Source organism: Zea mays, chromosome 6 (assembly GCF_902167145.1).
Source record: "Zea mays cultivar B73 chromosome 6, Zm-B73-REFERENCE-NAM-5.0, whole genome shotgun sequence".
Classification (NCBI taxonomy): domain Eukaryota; kingdom Viridiplantae; phylum Streptophyta; class Magnoliopsida; order Poales; family Poaceae; genus Zea; species Zea mays.
In genome coordinates, this window is record NC_050101.1 from 78,076,688 (window position 1) to 78,087,461 (window position 10,774).

Sequence of the window (10,774 nt, forward strand, 5' to 3'; positions counted from 1 at the left end):
GTTCCGGTCTGATTTGAAGATCTACTAGATCATTGCGTGATTTAAGTCCGTCCTTTGTCTTACTCGGCATGCCCAGCATGGTTCCAATGATGATGTAAAAAACATTCTTTGTTACATGCATCAAATCAATGCTGTGGCAAATTTCCATATCCTTCCAGTATGGGAGGTACTTGAAAAAAATTGATTGCTTCTTGAAAGTTGTGTAAGTTGAAGGGTAAGTTCTCTTTCTCTTTTCTCCTTTGTTTTTTCCCTTTCCGAATACAACATGAATGTTCTTTACAATTTCAAAAACAAGTTTCCCACTATAAGGCTTTGGTGCACCTTCACTTTCCAGTTCATTGTTAAATTCCTCTTTCATCTTTTGGTACTTATGCTGCTTCATCAAGAACCGTCTGTGTCCCATGAACACCAACTTCTTGGATGATTTAAGGTACATGGAAGCAGTTCCATCGACGCACACTACACAACCATTCTTTCCTTTAGTCTTTTGCCCTGATAGTGTGGCGCTACCAGGAGAATCATGGATGGTAACAAATATAATTGCTCTTAAGTTGAAATACTCATGGCAATACTCATCCCATATTCTAACTCCTTCATTCCAGAGCTTTGTCATATATTCCATAAGAGGTTCTAGAAACACATCAATATCAACACCAGCTGATTTCGGACCTTGAATAAGAATAGTCAACATAATGTACTTGCTTTTGTGACACAACCATGATGGAAGGTTGTACATCGTTAAAGTCACGGGCCAGGTGCTATGTACACTTCTTTTTTCACTAAATGGATTCATTCCATCTGTACCCAAAGCAAATCTTACATTTCTGGTTTCTTTGGCAAACTTAGGATACATAAGATCGAATTTTTTCTATTGTGATGCATCAGCAGGGTGTCGAATCTGTTTGTTATTCTGCTTGCGATTTTCAGCATGCCAACACATAAGTTGGGTGATGAGCCGATCTTAAGCCGTGTATCGCGTCATAAGTCACCAACGCCGAATTCAACACCAATGCAACAGAAAGATAGTTCGATCATTCCATACCCCATGGTGCAGGAAAATATAGCACCGACCTCCACAAAAATCGTTGAAACAATCATATCACCTCTTGCGAAGGAACTCGACGAGGGGGACATAGACAAAATTGTTCCTCAGAATGTCGACGCAAACATCAAAAAGGAAGCAAAGGTTGACACCAATGTTGAAGGGCCAACTACTTCAAAGAAAATTCATCAGCGAATCGCCACTGACGATGTCAAGAAACCGTCAGAATCAGTGGCACGCTACCTGCAAAAATTGCAGAGAGTTCTGACAAATCAATCAAAAGCGGAATCAGCATCTCGTGGAGTACGCACATGGTCCCAAATAGACAATTTCAAAGTATGGGAAGAAGATGGAATGATTCATACTCGAGAATCATTACGTCTTAAAATCAATATCCCAATATACAAGAAGGAGGCTTATCCTCCTAAATTTGTGAATGGGAGGCCGTTCTTGACGACGGTGCAACTTTCTAAGTTGTCGACTCCGGAGATTAGAATGCATGAGTGGTACATGGTGGCTAGCAACAAATACAAACTCGAGGACTTCACATTTGTTGTGCCAGAAGATGCATTTTGGAGCAAAGATAATATAGATCCTGTGCGGCATTTGTTCTTTGACGATCTCTGGTCGTTGTACCACCGACAAAGGATGGAAACCAACTACTTAACCCTCTTTTGCTTGTAAGTACCTCTAAACTTTCATATTTGTTAGTTTTGTACACGCACACATAAACGAGAGTCTAACGATTAACACTTTTACACGTAGGATGCAATACATGGATGATAAGAAGAAACAACTTAAGACAGGGTTTCTTGACCCGTTGATGATATCCCAAGCTCGCTACAAAGAAGTTGCTCGGAGACATGGAGAAGAATACAAAGACTTGAATGATGCTGAATTTGAGAAAGCCGTCAAACAGAATCAGAGAAAGAAAATGAAGGTAATGGCGGCATACATTGGACGAGCCATGTATAATCATGTACAACATGGCAAGGACTTAATAATAGCTCCGCACCACTTTAAGTAAGTTCTCGACATGGTTTTGAACTACAAATTATGGCAATCGTGATCTTAACATGTGTTTTCGTCTATGTCTATATAGTGACCACTACATTTGTATCATGATCTTTCCAAAGCATGGTAAAGTCGTGGTCTTCGACTCACTGAGAATGGAAAAGGCTATGTATAATGACTTCTTGAAGATTTTAGAGAAGTATGATTATTATTGCACACTTGTACTTATTACAACTTAACAAATGTATTCTTAATCTCACAATGTTATTCTTATATGCAGTGCATACCGTTTTTATTGGAAAGATCTTGGCGGCGAACATCCAGAGGACAAGCCTAATTTGTCAATATCATTATTTCCATATGGTGACAAACAACCTCCGGGTAATGTCCTGTGCGGTTATTATGTATGTGAATGGTGTCGTGTCACCTTCCATTACATGGTCAATCGTGAGGATGTATGTTCGCTAGCTATCATTGTCTATGTTGCAATTTTTATGTTATATTGTTGCTCATCACATTACTCTTAGCACTGTTTGCTTTTTGCTTTCATTGCAGGTTCCTAAATCCAAGATCAATGCTGAATGGTTAGAAAGAGATATGGTTTCCATCGGCGTGGCTAAGGTTGTAAAAACTTGCTTTACTTTATGCGCCGTGAAGTTCTTCATCAACAAGGGCTATTCTACAATACAAATGGAAATTTGCAACAATTCCCAGAACTAAGTTTGTACACGATATCACACAGTGTTTAGATCTTTAGTTAGGAACTTTAGATGTTTAGTTGTCTATGGAACTTTGAGATGTTGAGTTGTTATGCAACTTGATATGTGTATAAATCTGTGTATGATGGAACTTGATATGTGGATGAATCTGTGTATGGAACTTGTTATGCAACATATTTGTATTTGAATCTGTGTTTGAATCTGTTATTAATTCTGTATATGAATCTGGAATCTGAATATGAATCTGGAATCTGTATATTGAAATACAGTCAGACTTATATTTAAAACCGCCTGTGATGTGTGGCTAACACAAGCGGCTAGGATTAGAAACCGCCTGTGATGTGTGTCTATCATAGGCGGTTCCTTTAAACTGGACCGCCTGTGATGTGTGTCTATCACAAGCGGTTTTTGATTGACCGCCTGTGATGTTGTTTTACATCACAGGCGGTGCACCACAAGCGGTTCCTGGAACCGCCTGTGTAGAGGCTAACCGGACCGCCTGTACAGAGGTTTACTGTAGTAGTGCCTGCATATTTGTCTGCAAGCACGCCGGCCATCCTAGATGCTGTGATGGTGTGACAATAGATACAGTGGTAGTGAATGTTGTACGTGAGAACTTAGACCTCATCATTTGGAAGAATTGGGCGCCCCCAAAGTGCAAGTTTTTCAGCTGGCTAGCGATTCAAAATCGCATTTGGACTGCCGACTGTTTAGCTACCAGAAATTGGTCACATTTCCCGACTTGTGTTCTTTGTTAAGGTGTTCTAGAATCAGGTCTGCATCTATTTGTGGAATGCTGGTTCACTAAACGGATTTGGGAGGAGATTGTTGTTTGGGTTGCCATTGAGGATTTGAAGCCGTCTAACTGGGAGCTATCTCACACGCTGATGCATTGGTGGGAGAACTTGGCTATGATATCGGGGTGTAGCAGAAAGGGGCTCAGATCATTGTTGATCCTTGTTAATTGGATAATATGGCGGGAAAGGAATGCGAGGACTTTTGATCGCAGGTTTTCGACCAGTCAGCAGATCATAACTCTGATTAAATGCGACGCGGCAGCCTGGATTGCAGCTGGGGCTAGGCAATTAGCTACCCTCTTATCCTCATCAACTTAGCTAGGTTGCTTGTTGTGTGTCTTTTTTTAGTTGCTAAGGAATGCTTAGAGAGTATATGTTGTGCTTGATATCGCCTGTGTATTGACTTTTTTGCCTTAGGGCATTTCTCTTCTTATCAATATACTAGGTGAGTGCTCGTGCGTTGCAACGGAACCGTATAATAACACGATAACTTATGTGCTCGTGGGTTGCGATGGAAGTAAAAGATTTGTATGAAACATTAATACGAAACGACAAACATCACTATAATATGCAAAATCCGTGTGCAAAACATTATCAACATCACATAAATTATTTCTAAAAAGTTAATTTAGAATTTTTAATTACACACAAATGTTATATCACACAAATTATATACATCCCGAGTGAATTAGCAGAGCATGACATCCCAACCCTCATTACCAATTCATGGGGCACAATTTTAATGGTCGCATCCATTTTGGAAAGGCCAGTCCTCCATAATACAAAATGTATCATTCTGTAAATTAGACAACCTTGGTTGTGATGAACAGATCCTCCCTAATGGTAAGTTGGGTCTTGAATTCCTCCGTGAGAACACTAACTTCATCTTTATTATGGTAGTCATCTGCAGACAAAGTCACCATGCACAGACTGTAAATCACCAAGTATAAAAAGGAGAACTCATGTACCGACGCTCATATATGGAAAGTGCCATGAGAACCATTCGCTGAAGTGTTTTGTTGACAAAGCAATAAATAATCATACTAAAGGAAAATTGGCATATTCATATTCTCAGAGTTTCCGACCAGAGCACATTGTCTATAAATATTGTTTACGATATCTATTAGATAATTAACAATAAAGAGTTCTGTAGGAGAACAAGGAACAAACTTTACTACCATGGGGAAGGATTTATGTCCTTGTCAAGCGAACCCAAAAGAAAGATTGTCAGGATCACAATGGTGTGAACATGATTCACATTCAACTTCACCTTGGCCCTCCTATAGCTAAGCCCCAGGCCAAGCTAGGCCCTCCCCTATTATGAATCCTACAATCGCCATGGTAAAATGTTATTTAACCTTGGCCCTGCTATAGCTAAGTGTCACACCCGGATTTCGGGGCACCAAGACCCGGGCGCGAACATAATCACCAGGTGTGCTGGGACCAAGTCTCACACATATGATGAATCATGGCACAGGATCGAATGTCACATCTTTACTACTTAACAGGAATTCTATACAAAATAAATAATTACATTATAAGGAGACAACGGTCCAGCAAACCAAAGTTGACTGGGAGACGACGACCTAGACCTCTCACGAACTTGTCACGGCATCCTCCAAGCGCCTCATCCTGTGGTACCTGTTCTTGACCTGTGGGGGTGTGAGACAGCAAGAGTGAGCTCACATACGTTCATCGCTCAACAAGTTGTGGGGAATAATGTGCATGAACTCGCCAAAGGTGGGAGCTCACGTGAAGTGTAAGGCTTACCAAAGAGGATGGTTAGAGCTGAGCATTGCTTTTAAAGTTGGTCAAAATTTTATTAGCAATTACTAAGTATAAGTAAATACCAACCCAATTAAGTAGTAGAACAAAAGTAATAACATCACCTGCGATGCAATGCATATGACAAATTGAATTTAGTTCCATAAGTTAATCATGTGAGTGTCCGAGCTGCTCATGACCGTGAGCACGGCTAGTATACCAGTTTTACACTCTGCAGAGGTTGCGCATCTTTACCCACAAGTCATGTTACCCATCTGCCAAGAGACGGCCAATCCCATACACCTCTACCGAGGAGGCGAGGCAGGGTAACACTACGAGGCTTTTACAAAGTTCCACTAGCTTCAGAAAACCCGCTACAGTTTATAGGAAGCTCCAATGCAGGAATCCCTCGCATGACCGCCATCGCAGCAAAATCATCCCAAGGGCCTCCCTACACTGACCACTCCCCTACTGCCCTTGCCCCTTTCGGGTAAGGTAGTCATCCACTAGCTTTCCTAATTAATCAGCCAAGGGCGTCCATAAACCCTTATGGTAGCACTGTTTTCCCGGGTGGTTCTCCATGTTACAATTAACATAATGATCTTAACATGAACAATAAATAACAACTGATAACAAAAGTATAATCATGAATAGTGTAATCTTCATATCCAAAACCACATAAAGCAATAGCAGGTACTACCCAAAAAGTCCAGTGGTAATCAAGGTATAAAGATAATCAAACTAGGGTAACCTGTTGGGTCCCATCAAAATTAACCTATGCAGATCATTATGATTAATCAGAACATGACTGGGTAAAAAGAAGTGATCAAGGGCACAACTTGCCTGGGACTTGAGATTCCAGGTACCAACTTGCTCCTCAGGTGACTCGTGACCTCACTGCTACTCGTAGCAATACAGACAAACATTATATAGGCAAAATTAACATCACACCAAACATGAGAACAAACTGCATAATAATAATCTACGCGCTGCTACGAGATCGTGGGATCGAGAACCGCTAAAATCGAAATTACGGTTAAAAAGATATGATTTATGAAAGATCTATGTGATTAAATATTAAACTATATTATAAATTGGTTATTGTACTTCATATGAGAAAATATACTATAAATAATTAACTCACTTTAATCTAGATTAATACTTGATTAGAAATCATATTTTAGTCCAATTATTATCATGGACTAGTTTAACTTTGGTTAGAGGGATTAATCTACTAATCATAGGCTAAACCAATATCTATTTATAAAAATATGCTTTATGGTACAAATAATGTCGCCACAGCGTAGATAATTTTATTACGAAGCTAACGCAACTTGAACGGGTTAAATCAGAGTTGAAACGAAAAAGTTATGGGTAAAACAATATTTTTAGGCGTAATAAATCTAATATATGTTGTATTTAAACTAAGCATGTATTAAGTTAATATATCTGAGCTGATATTAATCAATTTAGCAATTATTTATAATAAGCATAGGTTACAACTATAAATTAGATTAATTAGATTGTCTAGCTAATTAATGTCCATTAAACAAATATTTAAATAAATCATTATTTAAAACATGGGGTGTGATAAAAAATGTTATTATTATGTACACAAAATTAATATAAATATAGCACAATTTGAATGGAATAAATAAGATATCTAACGCAAAATAGATCACATGTTTAATAAATTAGTAAGGTTGCACAGACATAGGTGACATGACACGATCTGATTGGTTGGCATAAAGAATTACGGAATAAATAGACTTAATATATGGGATTTAGTTGTGGTCATCTTCTACCTTCCTTTTCTGCTATCCATGCGGCAATGGAGCAAGCAGTGCCGAGCATCTTCTCAATATGTCACCGGCCGGCTCCAACTCCTCACAGAAACCGATGACGACTTTTGTAAATACTCGACCACGTGGTGCAGTGGTTTCGAGTTGGCATAGCTTTGTGATCTGGTGGATGAGATGGATGAGGGGTATGGTTCGTATAAATAGTCCGGGTTAGGATCTCAAGATTGTAACAGAATCCTAATGTTTTGCATGAGATCGTAACTAATTCGCTATTCAACGAGCGGAGACCGCAAACTAATCGCTCGGCCATCTCACAGTGACACAGGAAAAAGGATTTAAAAAAAATAACGTCACCACAAAGACACCCTACATCAGCCATGGGAATCCACCTGTCGGCACAGCCTACGGCCAGCAAATGGGCTGCACGATGCCCCCCATGAAAATTTGAACCAAGGGAGATGGCCACGGTAGGCCCTATTTGTTTTTTTTTAATTTGTCTTTTTCTTTGATTTTATAATTCTTTTCCACTTTCCAATTTTCAATTTCAAATTTGGTTGTGATTTCAATTCAAAATACACAAACAAAGTACCAGAATGAATGCAAAGTACATTTATTATATTTTCTTTATGTTAATTATTTACATATTTAAGCAGATGCTCCACAACATAATCCATATACACATATTTTATTCTAATAAGATAATCCTTTGAATGTATATCCTACCAAAGGCATATTCACAAGTTCAGTATCCATTACTTATTTAATTTAGGACATGCTATTATATAATCTTTACAATGAATTATTATAGTTCAAATATTTTTAAAGAGTATTGTAACTATATAATTTATGAAGGAAATAATAAATAGCTTGAATGGCTTCTTTTTATTTAACTGTTCCAATATTAAGTTTTTAAGATTTGGATCTAAGGTTTGAATACCAAATGTTTTACTATTATTTACCTTAGAGGGATATATTTTTTAAAAAAATGAATATATTATTAAAATACGTTTTAACTTGAATCTTTTTGGAGAAACTTCTATAAATCCCAAAATAGGATTTTTGAGGTGTTACACTAAGCCCCAAGCCAAGCTAGGCCTACCCCAAGTCTGACTCCTACAGTCACCATGGGAAAATGTTATTTATTTTCTTCCTATGGGGTATTTGGATGAAAACATTTACATCTCGGATGAAATCACCAAAATCAATGACACCCCTTGGTTTGGCATTGAAAAGACCAAACGTCTGCAAAGGCAATTTCACTTTGCAATTTCATGTTAATTTAACTGATGCCAAAATAGCTTAAAGCACAATACAGTAGTGATGAAATATAAATGAGTATAATTGCCAAGCAGATTCTTAAACAGTTCTAGTTGGAATTCTTCCTGTGCAATATAAAATGACCGCAAATATTAACCACTCTTGTGAAATACCTGTTGATCTGTTTGGGCTCCAGATAGTTCGCATCATCCCACTTATGATCAGAAAGACTGGAACGAAAGGGAAAATGAAGACTTACAATTTTGCTTGCATGAGAAAAAGGAACATCAGTTCAACATATAATCATTGTGATTTTTAATATTTACTTGTTACTGGTGGAACTTACGTTAGTTCATACAGATAGTGTAGGAGCTCCTGAAAATCACTCAATTATCCACTTGCTCTAGGCAGCGCCTTGAAATCACTAAACTCCCCATCGAGACAATGGCATCTATATGTGTAGAGAAGCTGGTCTTCCAATTCTGTTCTGACCTATCTCGTAGTTAGTGTTAAACGCCATACTCAACCATAAGCACAATACAAAGAGCATAATTGAATCATTAACCTTAATCCCTGGTAGCCCACGCAGACCCAATGAACAAAATCTTGGTACAAAGAAAGGGACAAAGTTACACAAAAACACACTGGAACATTAGGGCCAAAACTGATGTGTTTGTCAAGCATGATATGGCAGATGTGTAAAGCAAGGGAAGAAGAAAACTTACAAGCATAAACCATATGCATGTATGGATCCTCACAGATCAAGCCATGGCAGTGGAGGAACGACATGAAAACTTTAACAAAATATTACCTACTCCAGCGCTTGCCAATATCATCATATACCCTATTCAATAGGGTGAAAACAATATCGCTACCCTCAAAATTTAATGGCATTAGACTATGACAATATGCAAATTCCAGTGACCGTAAGAACTGATACCCAAATCATCCCTATCAAACCCTAATTCTCATGGCACAAAAACCATCCCAATCAAGTTCTGAAACTCATGACACACAAAGAAAAAACTGAACACACAAAAAGGAATCGAAAAAGCCATGGGGATTTGATAAAACAGTGGACAGATAAGAACCCTTGGGTCGCTTACCCTTGCATGCTGGGGATGGTGCGGTGCCAAATCATCAGCTTCACTATCCCATCGGTCAGTGTCTCTGGCTTCGTGACGAAACCCTGCGTCAACACCACATTAGCAGAACAAAATCAGACACCTCAGACGCCTGGCAAGGTGAGAGCAGAGCGAAACCAAGAGGGCAGAGGGAGAATTGAGGGGCATGTACGTCGGGGCTATCCTTGCGCGCCCTCCCCATCTGGCATATCATCCATGAGGTAAAGTTCCACCAAATGTAGATGTAATCATTGCAGCCCTCCCCATCTAGTATTGCAAAAGCTTCATATGAGTATTCACATGCATTAGACAAGACACAACATAACGCACAACAATGTGATATATTCGGTTCAGTGATTTTCTGCTACAAATTACAACATTGGATAATCCATTCAGACACCAACGTATACATATGAAGCTATGAACCAAAAAATGAAAGGCAACTGGATTTTGTGCAAATATCAGGGATGTATAATAACTATCCAAAAGTAATGGAAGTTTCAGTGTGGAGTGTGGTACCTCCAGCATGTTGGAAGGCATAGATATTAGCTCGGTCAAGATAATCGTGCAACTCCGGCGAGTTTGAAAAAATAGGAAATCATAGTTTAGCTTTATAGAATCAAAATGGTCCTAGCAAAAAGTGTAAGCATGAGTATCAACCACCAACCTGAGAGATTTCACAGGTGGCTAAATGGTTGTGATTGGTAGATATATCAAAGCATCTAGTGCATGTGTGAATCCTTTTCTTCACTCATATATTTTAGTTAATAGTTAACAAATTTCATTCCCCACAACAATACAGCAACACAAATTGGTACCATTTTCAGTTGTGGATGAGAATCTCTGTATGGCTCAGGGTACCGGTCTTTGAAGTTTAATCTAGGGTGGTCAGCCTGAAATGCAAACTAATACAGCCAAAATTACTTCTCTGGTGGAACAAGATCCATTCTGGTAATGTATACATGAATGGAATACAAGAACAACGTCTCACCATTAAGTATCTAAAGGGAATTTCTTAAAGAAAGAAAGAACCTGAATATTCATTCAGATTTCCTCACATGGTCAAAACTTGGAAATAAAAAAAATATGAATGTTAAGTCATGAAAGAATAAATTCAAGAAAACTAAAATAGCATTTTATAGTTTCAGAGATGAAGTAACAAATCCGTGAACAGAACTGCGGCAAATAGTAGGACGCACCTTTGAATATATAGTAGGACGCACCTTATTTATGAGATGAGTAGAACTGCGGCGAA

General features: G+C 38.5%; 1 long non-coding RNA gene across 1 annotated transcript; it reads right to left on the minus strand.

Moving 5' to 3' along the window:
• Positions 1-6,850: 6,850 nt before the first annotated feature.
• On the minus strand, positions 6,851-9,782 carry LOC103629449 (uncharacterized). Its single transcript, XR_002263084.2, has 4 exons — positions 9,692-9,782; positions 8,742-9,584; positions 8,569-8,625; positions 6,851-7,300 (listed from the first exon to the last, which is right to left on the minus strand). It is a non-coding gene; the product is annotated as an uncharacterized lncRNA (long non-coding RNA).
• Between the last annotated feature and the right edge of the window lie 992 nt (positions 9,783-10,774).